This window comes from Halichoeres trimaculatus, unplaced genomic scaffold, assembly GCF_033239565.1.
Source record: "Halichoeres trimaculatus isolate MK-OKI-2021-1 unplaced genomic scaffold, fHalTri1.1 fHalTri1_scaffold_3, whole genome shotgun sequence".
Lineage (NCBI taxonomy): Eukaryota > Metazoa > Chordata > Actinopteri > Labriformes > Labridae > Halichoeres > Halichoeres trimaculatus.
In genome coordinates this window covers 9,096,192-9,107,326 of record NW_027437181.1, presented here as the reverse complement: position 1 = coordinate 9,107,326, position 11,135 = coordinate 9,096,192, and the positions used below count along the sequence as shown (strand labels likewise).

The following is an 11,135-nucleotide window of genomic DNA, read 5'->3' as shown; positions in this document are numbered from 1 at the left end:
GTGCGCATGTCCTAATGGTTATTCTGTTTCTCTTTTTTTATATTTAAAGGGACAGTACGCAAAAGGTTCAGACCGTCATCCCCCATTGAGTTCATAGATATGTTAATTTCGTTAATGTATAAAAATTAAATAAATAAATAGATAAATAAATAATAATAATAATAATAATAATAATAATAATAATAATAATAATAATAATAATAATAATAATAATAATAATAATACGTTTTGAAACTTATCTACCAAAACTTTGAATGAATATTTCAGGCATATAAATTTGTGGTCACGATTTTATTTTTTATTATTATTATTATTTTTAAAAATTAATTTATAGCTGGCAGTTACATATGTCCTCACATAATGCATGTTTAAGAAGGGAAGCCCTTCAAGGTCATGCTGAAATACATTTTACTTCTCTCTAAACTTACTTTTCTTTACTTGAATGAATGAATGAATGAATGAATGAATGATAAATTAATAAAAACTCGTTTTTACTAAATAATGAAATGATTGATCTTATTATCCCCAGAAGAGGAAGTTTGTTTTTCATTTGTTTATTTTAATATATAAATAAACATAACTTTATTCCCCATTTATTCACCTCTCATTTAACCAAAGAAAAATAAACATTGCCTTGCTCAATGGTAGCTTAACCACCTTTTCTCTGTTGTATACTGTGATCAATGAGGATCCATAACAAGCCCTGATGCATTGAACTGACTCAGTCACAAACAACTCTACTGAAACCACATTATTTAAATCAGTTGTGATCGATGCTGATGACCGCCTTTGTGCTCAGAGGTACATGTTTTCAGTAATTATCTGATGCACTAACCACCCAGTGGGGTTCTCTGTGTCCTGAGGGGGCTGTGTTTCTGCCCAGTCAGCCATTTTACTCATTGATTTGCAGCAGAGGAGGACGGACACAGCAATAGATGAAATATTATCACCACAACAAGGAGCTAGACTTTTGAGTTTTCATTTTAGTCTGCTTTAAGATCAAGGTGGTTATTCTACCTCTGTTTGCCTCTAAAGTCTTTTCTAAACGTAGGACCTATTGTTTTCCGTACAAAATGAATATAAAATAAAATGATACTGATTGAATGTTCCTTTACAAAATTACGTAGATGATCTTCAGAGTTGAGCTGCTGTGGAAAAATCACTTTTCACTCTTTGTTTTAACTCTTTGTTTTCATCAGTGATACTCAATCTTCAAGGCTTGCCACAAAGAAAACAGTTTTAAGTCAGATTTAGGGCCTGATTTGTTGACCACAGCTGATCAGGTGCACAAGCTGATGTAAAGTCTCAGAGCCAGCCCAAGGCATAAGCAAACAAAGCACCTGCTTAGGGCCTCACGGGCACTAGGGGGCCCCAAAGAGCAATAAACAAAGTAAAACTATAAAAAATTGTATTTTTTGCATGTATGAGTGATAATTTCTATACAATCAGCAATATATTACTTTACAAAACCACAATTTTATGTCAGTAGAGTGCGGCTTTGATATAGGCCTAGTGATTCTTACTGTCTCTAAAGCTGTCAAAGCTCCCCCGCACCTGTAATGAATGCAGTGCACATCCAAAATGCAGGTAGTTCAAGGCAAAACAATGTGGCAAAGAAGGAATCATCCTTCCAGGACAGAGAAAAGAAAGAGGAAGATGAAAGTAAAAAACGCAAGATAAAGGCATTGTCTTGCTAATGGTACGTTTTTCAAAGAGATCTGTGTAGCCATTAGCTAGCTAGCTAGTTAAAAAAATGGAAAATAATCTTTTTAACAACCGGTGAAAAGATCAATATTCATGATAACCTGTTTTTATTTGTGTAATGCTACAAATAGAAATAGAAATAGAGGGCCCCTCTAAATGTGTGGTGTCAACATGGCAGCTTTACTGCTCCTGATTACATCAGAGGCTCCCTGATTACAAGTATTATTGTAATAGGGTGGGACTGCTTCTGCAGTCTGATGCCTGAACAACTGCATGGTTGAACTGTTGTAATCATGAAGTGGGTGATCCAAGGATCATGATAAAGTAACTGTCAGAACATAGACTGTTTATAGAATGGATTGCATGGGTCTTTCTTTTACCATCATTAAATGTGAAACAAAACCTCACTTTTAACCCCACTTTTAACCACTTTTAAACATGAACTTTTTCAGAAAAAAAGATGATTGAATACAACGCAGCCCAATAATATCTTCATGTAACCACAACATACAACTGTGAGAAACATTTCTACAAGGTGAACGTATTTTTTAAAGTTTTACCACAGCTCATCTGGAATGACTGGGGAGACTAAGTTTCTGACCCACACTCCAGCCAGCCACCAGGGAGAGCAGTTTTTGTGGCGACCTCTCTTGGAGTGAGTTTTTTTTTTACATTCTGTGGTCAGGACTGTCTTTATGTGTGTGGTCTCCAATGATTTTATGATTAGTTAAGATCCAAAAGTTGATAAAGTAGGCTTATTTATTTTTTGTTACTACCTCCCCAAGTAGGGAAAGAGTAATTTGCGCACCTGCTGCATTCCCTTGATATGGTTACCGTTTCTTAGGCTCCCTTTTCCAGAATTGTACTTTGATTCCTCCATGGTCATCATGGTACATGCAGAGTAACCATCTAAAGTTGATAGGGCAGACATTTGAGTTGGACATCGCCTCTGTGGGATGGTGACTAGCTCCAAAATATCTTGGTGTGGCTGGCCTTAACTTCCTCTGCTGCCCTCTATCTGTTGCTTCAAACATTGTTAGGATCAACAAACATCCATTTCAAAACTTTATAAATTCACTTGGTAAGTTTTAAGTGTCTTTTGTTTTGAGGTCATTTGTTATGTTGTGTGTTCTCATGGTGCTTGTGTGTTCAGAATTTGTTTACAGTTTACTTTTTGGCCTTTGTTGATTGAATCTCCATCACCAGCACGTGGGTCGTCCTCCAAATTTTCCTCATCAAGTGAGAGTGATGTATATAAATACCTTTTTACAGCCGCACTGAAAGCATTTTTGGTGCATATTTTCTGCATTCATATGATTATTGTGAGAGCTCGTGCTGTGCAAACTTTCCACCAAGTCCAGTATGATGTGATCAGCTTGAAGTACAAAGAAAAGCAGAAAATAGGGGCAGGAGAAACTCACTGAAAGCCTGGGGCCTTCAGTGTGTGAGTGTGAGTGTGAGTGTGAGTGTGTGTGTGTGTGTGTGTGTGTGTGTGGCCTGAACTATCCACCAGTGTAAGAGGTCCTGGACAACATCAGAAACAGTTGTTTGAGACTGTTAAGGGAACAACAAATGTCCTCTTCTTTCTGCTAATGTGAGTCTGCAAACGTCGTGCATCAGGCCTTGCAGTTTTCTAGTGTAAACAGCTTCATGGGGACGCTATTTCCACTATAAACATTCGTTCTTGTTGATAAAATTTCTCCCGTTCCTCATAAACACTGTGTTCAGCAGCATCGACGTTTCCCCTCACAGTGTGATGAGAGAGACGTAAATGATCGGTTTTAGTTTCACCCAGCTGGATTGTATTAACACGCATTCAAAATCTTGTTTACTCTGCGGGTAGAGACATTCATCTAAAGCCCCCAGCCAGCCAGCAGGCCAGAATTACACTTTGACTTATGAACAGCAATGCGTGTGTGCATGTGAGTGAGAGCAAGAGAGAAAGAGTGCCTGTGTGTGAGTGTAGGCAACATCAGAGCTCCAAGAAAATGCAGCACAGTCACATTAGCTTATTTTTGTTTTTGGTTTGAATTTATGGAGTAATCTAAAAACTTTTTTCCTCCTCCAGCTTTTCCTCAAGCTTTATTGAAGTTGAAAATGGAGCTGAAGTTACAGAAGTTTGTAATGAAGCATTATGGTGCAGTAAGTCATCCTCTAAACATCATGGAAACGGAGAAGGTATTAAGCCTGAGTGTTTAAATCACACTTCCTTTCATATTAGAGAGACTTTGATAAGGATTGAGGTGGATTGCAGCAACACCTTTTGGCCTGGAGTCTCACGCACACTGTGGTAAAGACCTGACTTTTAACAAGGCATGTGTTTGTTTTGGGGATGAATGGAGATCAGATCCTTTAACTCTACTTTTCTTTGTTCATGACAACTTTTTACAGGATACAACGCAGCGAGGCAAGGTATCAACAGTTATGTAGAGCTATAGTTTCAAACATGGCAACAAGTAAACTTTGTCTGTTTGTACATTAATGAACATTAATGAACATTTTCACAAACAGGTTAAATCCTGTTTTAGTCTCAACTCTATGTTGCAGACTTTAGCTAGTGTTTTAGCCTTTGGCTTGTGTTTAACCTTTGGCTTGTGTTTTAGCCTTAGGCTTGTGATGTAGCCTTTAGCCTGTGTTTTGGCCTTTGACTTGTGTTTTAGCCTTTGGCTTGTGTTTTAGCCTTTGGCTTGTGTTTTAGCCTTTAAATTGATTTTCAACCTTTGGCTTGTGTTTTAGCCATTTGCTAGTGTTTTAGCCTTAAGCTAATGTTTTAGCCTTTGAATTGTGTTTTAGCCTTTAGCCTGTGATTTAGCATTTAGCTTGTGTTTCAGCCTTTGGCCTGTGTAAGCCTTTGACTTGTGTTTCAGCCTTAACTTGTGTGTTAGCCTTTAGCCTGTGTTTTAGCCTTTGACTTGATTTTCAGCCTTTACCTTGTCTTTCACCCTTTGGCCTGTGTTTTAGCTTTTAGCTATTGTTTTAGCCATTAGCTTGCATTTAGACTTTGACTTATGTTTTAACCTATGGATTGTGTTTTAGCATGTAGCTTGCGTTTTGGCCTTTAGCCTGTGTTCTAGCGTTTAGCTTGTGCTCTATTACTCTCCCATTTAGCTGTATGCTGCTTTTCTGTCCTTTTTCTGTCCAACAGTTAGGCTCCAGTGTTTATTATCACCACAAAATAAATCATTGGAATTGTTTTAGCAGAAAAATGGAATGGAAGGTCTGGAACGTTCCAGTTGTTTCCAGAAAAAGAGGTTGACTCTGACTGCCCCAGTTTCTTTCTCTGCATAAAATGTCATTGTTTTTTAACAAAAATGCATGAGGATGGTCTCTGATTATTTGCATGTTTTCTTGTTACTTAATATGATATTTGAGGCTCTTTAAATTTGTATTGTTTTGATGAACTGCATTGGAAACTCCCTTGTAATCCCAATACTTCTTCTCTTTGTGTCACAATCACAGGCATGCTGTTTGATTGGCAGGTAGGTCTGTGGGGGTGCAGAGCACACACACATCTCAAACATCAGACTGAAATAAAAACACTTTTATGGAAGAGATCTTTCAAACCTCTGATGCAAACAACTGAAATCACTCCAAATATCTGACAAACAAAACAAAACAAAAGACGGCGCTGACATTTTAGTCTTTTTATTTCTGTCTCCTGATACATGTGAGGCTGAGAGCTAAAGTACAACCCAACCGCCTGATTCATTAAGTTGATTTTTATAGAATCAAACTTGCCTCTCGGCTGCTTCAGATGGATGAGTCAGACCTCTGTGGCGGCTGAGAGGACAACAAAGAGGAGCCGGCGTGTTGATAAGTGACTCGACAGACAGAAACATTACACATACTCAATGTTCTGCCTCCAGACACAGGAAAATCTGCACACTGGTGCTCTCTAATGGCAGAAATCCAAGAGTTGTTTGGTTGTCATTTTAATCTGATAATTACATGACAACTCATGCCAATCAAATATATTTAATTCAATCCATCCATCTAAATCCAGCCCCCCAGATTCAGGTCATGGGGAAGCAGGTAAAGCGTCACCCCAGAAAACCCCCTCCATAACATTTTCCAGCTCCTCCTGAGGGATCCTGAGGTGTTCTGATGAGATTTAATCCAACCAGCAAGCTCTGGGTTAACCCTGAGGGCTCCTCTCAGGAGGATGCACCTCTGAGGGGAGATGGCCAGGAGGCATCCTTATTAAAGGGGGAGTATTATGCTTTTTTAAAATCATATTTCTGTGTGTGTGTGTGTGTGTGTGTGTGTGTGTGTGTGTGTGTGTGTGTGTGTGTGTGTGTGTGTGTGTGTGTGTGTGTGTGTGTGTGTGTGTGTGTGTGTGTGTGTTTCTATTGCCCCTCTGGTTCTCTGTAGCTTTACATCATCAACAATTCACAGAAAAAATAAAAATAAAGATAAAAATATTGAAAAAAGAAAAAACTCTTTAGATTTTATTTTTCATTTAACTTAAAGTCAGAAAAAAGTCTTCTTTTTTTGTGAAGAAATTATAATTTTAGAATGAGTTTATCTGTCACTAAAACATCACATTAGTAAGTGATGGAAGCTTTTACAAATCAAACAGGGTCCTGAAGATGACATCATTTATTTTGATTATCATGTTGATGAGTGTTGCTGTAGGCCATGTGTCAGAAATGGAGAAACAACAACAAGAAAGCTCCATGACAGCCACATAACCCTCTAATAGCTCGTGCTCTGTTTTACAGAGCTAGCCCCCAACAATGAACAACAAACACACCTCTGACTGTCAGATAGAAAAGAAAACTCTCAGACATAGAAACGCTGTTGGACTATACCATCGACAATAAACAATGCTGTTTAGAATGAATATCCAATGGTATGTTACATCTTTATCTGTGGAGCAGAAAACAGCCAACTTCAGCGTCGTCATTCAGGCTAAACTTTTTTATGAATGACTCCTAGCTTTGAAACACTGCACCAATGTTTACTCTCCCTTTAATCGTTGTCCGTCCCAGATTCATTTGATTTCTTCTTGATCTATTTTTTTACCAACATGTGATGCATGTTTAATATTCTCCATTATAAAACACTCTCAATATAAATTATTTCGTGCAAAACAACAAAAACATACTCTATCTTTGTCTTCTTCTGTAAAAACAACACCCCTTCCCTTTTCCGCCTGACTCCCAGGTAGATTTCAGGACTGGTGGCCAGGCTTGTGATGAAAACTGCATTTTGCTCTATTTGTCCCCCAAAATCTGCCATAAACAAACATGGCTGTCAGTTATGTCTGCCTCTGTGAACAGGACCCACAGAAACATGAATATAAAAAGCTTTTTTTTTTCTTTCTAACTTATTAAAACAAAAACATTTTTTTATGGGAATTATTGCTCATTTATTGTAACATACTTCACATACATTTACAAACATTTTATCAGATTTCTGTTTCTGTTCCAAATGCTGGAAACTGCACTAATAACAGATGCAAAAAACAGTCTCCGCCCATGAAACTTGCTTCTTTCTGTCTATGCTGGTTAGCCAAAACCCAAATCTAGGTTTTTTGCTCCTTCAAGAGATGTAGGAAACAATCCCAGATGTTAACGGTGTGCTGTGTAGCTAGCGGAAAATAAAATCAAGTTTTCTCCCTCTTTTCTTGAGTGAAACGTGTGTCTCAAACAAGATTTTCAATCTGGCTAAAAACTGTGTTTGTATGGTTAAGAATCTCTTTGTTCAACCTCAGGTGATGACAGTTTGAAAGTTCAGAGGTTTCAGCACCAATAGAAAGCAGTGATACTACTTTGTGAACGCTATTTAGCTTTATATACCAACAGATTATTCTGCAGGGTCATAAAACCTTGGGATGGGGCTTCACCCTGAGCAGAGATGCTAACAGAACCATCCCTTCTCTGTGTGTGATGGAGGAGAGGGTATTTCAGGGGAAACAGCTGCTGCCAAGTTTGTCTGCAGCAAGCTGATTCCTGAAAGATACAAAAACTAGAAATGTGCATTTTTAGTCGCCCAAGGGTGCACAGCGGTGGTGCTGTGCTGCATCAGGAAGTCAGACTCGGTGAAGCGGGATCAGAACAGAGTCAGCAGGAGAACGACAAAAACATCAGCTCACTTTTAAGACTTTAGATGCTGAGAGTTTACAGACCCTTAACTTCATGATTTCTTTATTCTGACCTGTTTTTTCTTCTTCTCTGCTTTAGTTTAAAATTGGATTTTGGAGAGTTCAGGTGCTTATTTAATTATCTCTAAATCCAAACCCCAAACTTTTCTTTTGGACCATGCTGTATTTGTTTTATATTTCTTGTTTCATTACATGGTGAATGCTTGACTTTTGCAGCCAGCCTCAAGTGGACACCTGAGGAACTGCAGTTTCTTATACTTGTGCATCGACACTCTAGGAAATGAAACAGTGATTTCACTTCACTAAATGATGTCAACCTGTTCCACAAAAACTGTGCTGTTTAAACAAACACAGAAACACAAAACACTATTAATGTGAACTCAACTGAACTAGCTTACGTTGAGTTACTTACGTTATAGTTACACGGTACAAATAAACAGGTACAGAAAGTTGGTCTATGCTACGTCTCAATGATGACAGGGTCCCATATCCACTGAGTTCCCTCCACTCATAGACAGCCACATGGAGCAAAGACAGCCAGTTAGTGCCACATGAAGAACAGACAGCTGGTCTGTGCTATGTGAAGCCCAGACAGCTGGTCTATGCAACACGGTGCACAGACTGCTGTTCCATGCTACTTGGAGCACAGACAGCCAACCCGCACCATGAGTAGCATGGGCTGGCTGTCTGTACTGCACTGAACACAGACAGCCAGTCCACTTCATGTAGAGCACAAATAGTGCATGCCCCACGCTGCAACTCAATATACTTATTAAAAAATAAGGAAATTTTAGGTTAGCTTGTCTTTTTTGAGTTGGATTTATAGAAGGCGATATGAAATAAATAGTATAGAATCTCATAGAGGAGTATCTTTGCGTAGGTGTTGGATTTGAGTGAGATGTTTCCGTTCATTATAATCTCCTGTGCTTTGAAGCCTTGAAATCTCTGAGTATTACCTTATTCCAGTTAAACCTTGTGTAGTTCATGTAAATATTATTTATATCATACAACATCAGATATTATATCATAATTATATTATATCAACAACAGATTTTATTTATTAAAATGTAAAATGAATACAGAAAGAGACAGACCTTTTCATTAAGGAGAAAGATCCTTATTTTTATTCTCATGGAACACTGTATATGGACACAGACACCCCCTCTACTGTCATGTTTGTTTTTGTGATTTTGTACTATATCTTGTTAAGCTGTTTAAAGGTGAATATTCAGGCACCAATGTAATATTTTAGTAATTCTTGGTGGTTAAAATGAGCAAAGCTCACACAGGCATTTTAGGGGCAGCTTTGGGGTCTTTAGAATGCATGGGTGCAAGCGTTTCAGACCAGGGTGAAAGACAGTATGCAGCCGCGTTGAGTCCCTGCGCGTACAGGTGAGCAAAAATGGTGAAACAGCGAGTAAATGTAGCGACACGAATGAGAAATGTGTTTGAGAGAAACCAGACTTCTGTTCATGTGAATGAGTCACTTTACGTCGAAGTTTTGTGGGTGAATTAGTTGTCTTTGAGGTGCCGCTCCTGTCGTGTTTGCTTGCTAAAAGATGCTAAACCTAACCATCTGTAGTTCACTTTAATATTTCCTGTGTGAGTGTGCTTATTGTTGTTGTGTGTAAATGTGAATATCCGTGGGAACCGACGCTTAACACCGTGTGTGAGAGCGCAGATGTCATGCATGTGTCATTCGACCAGGGTGAAAGGCAGTATGCAGCCACGTTGAATCCCTGTGCTTGTGTTTCTGTATTGACAGAGAGATAAAAGTAAAAGTTAGTTTTGAAAACCCATGCACGCCTGGAACATCATTCATCTGTCCAAGTATGCAACTTTACTTTACAGGCACAAAACTTGATTCATAAAAACGCAGATTTTACTTTGCAGGACAGACTGTCACATATTTGGGCCCAGGACAACTGGAAAATTAGGTGTATAGATCTTACAAGCATTTTCATAAAGATGCATGCAAGATCAATTCTAAAATGTGCGAAATTACACTAACACACCAACTTCTGTAGGCACCAGCAGACCACTGACTTCAGCTTTTGTTGCATAAATGAATAGCTTTTTTGAATGGACTCCAGCTTCTTGGAGAGCAACAAAAGAGATTCTCTCTTTTGACAAAATGGGCTTTATCAGTCAGAATCCTTTTTTTTAAAAAATAATCTTATCAGACATTTACAACAAGTATCTCGCCTGTTGAGCAGCTGCAGCAACAGTCTGAGGGAGCAACTCTAAAACCTTTTGCACTCAGAGCTGTTTGGAGCTAATTTATGTAAAAAGTAATAAAACAGGTTCGAAATGAGATTGAAAAGAGTGCGAACTCCATTGCATCCAGCATGAAACTCTCAATAATTTAACAAAATAACAAATGAATCACATTTTAAGTCTGTAATTATGCATATGCTTCGTCAGCCTATCTACAGCTGATATGAACTCGCTCAGTCAGGCCTCTGTGACTTTATTACTGAAGATAAAGAAGACATCAGAGTTTCTTAAAGTGGTTTAAGCGAGTGGGAGGAGGAGACCGATTTATCTCTCCAAAGAAAACAATAAAGGCCTATCTCTCAGCAGCAGCAGTGCACAGCTCCTGGCAGATCTGGTCAATTACAGAAGAAGAAGTGGAGCACGAAAACGTCAACAGAGATACAAAAAACAAAAACATCTTGGTGTGCACTGAGTCCTTCCACTGAGGCCACACGGTGTGAAAAAGCGTCAGATTACGGATTCAGACGTGAACTCCCCCGAGTCTTGGCCGTCTGTTTCTGCGTCTGCAGACTGGAGTGGGCCTGGTTTTTATGGATGAGGCTGATGGTGTCCTACTTCAGTCAGACCACCATGGAAAACTCTGGAGTCCCATGCCCACATATAAAAGTCAACAAGTGTATGTGTTTGATTAGTAAATTAGGAACTCCTTTTCCACTTTTCCATTGAAAACGATTTAGTATCGTGTCTCATTATGGTCTAAAATGAAAGTATAGGACAAACTAGAGAAACTGCATTTCCTTGCAGCAAATGCATTGAAAAGCTGAAGGAAGGAAAAGAGGAAATGTGAAATAAGTTTGCTAAAAGTGTTCAAACAGAAAATGGAACATTTAAAATCAAAACGAAAACACCCGATGGAGCCAGAGGAGACAAACACTATGAAAGTTTTCTTTAAGTCCCTGTCAAGACCATTGCCGAGCTGTTCATCTCCAACTTTAATCGTGGGTAGAAGCACGAGGTGGGGACCTATGATCCTGCACCCAGATCTGACTCTCTGTTCTACCATCCTCACTTTGGGTGGTCACACAGAGAGTCAGTTCTGGGTGTGAAG

The 11,135-nt window shown here is 38.8% G+C and overlaps 1 long non-coding RNA gene across 1 annotated transcript in view; it reads left to right on the top strand.

Annotated features, from left to right (window-relative positions):
- Nucleotides 1-9,142: 9,142 nt before the first annotated feature.
- Nucleotides 9,143-11,135, top strand: part of LOC141788278 (uncharacterized) — a 31,176-nt gene continuing 29,183 nt past the window's right edge. The window contains exon 1 of the long non-coding RNA XR_012598124.1: nucleotides 9,143-9,202. This is a non-coding gene — a long non-coding RNA (uncharacterized LOC141788278). The remainder of the gene's footprint in view (nucleotides 9,203-11,135) is intronic.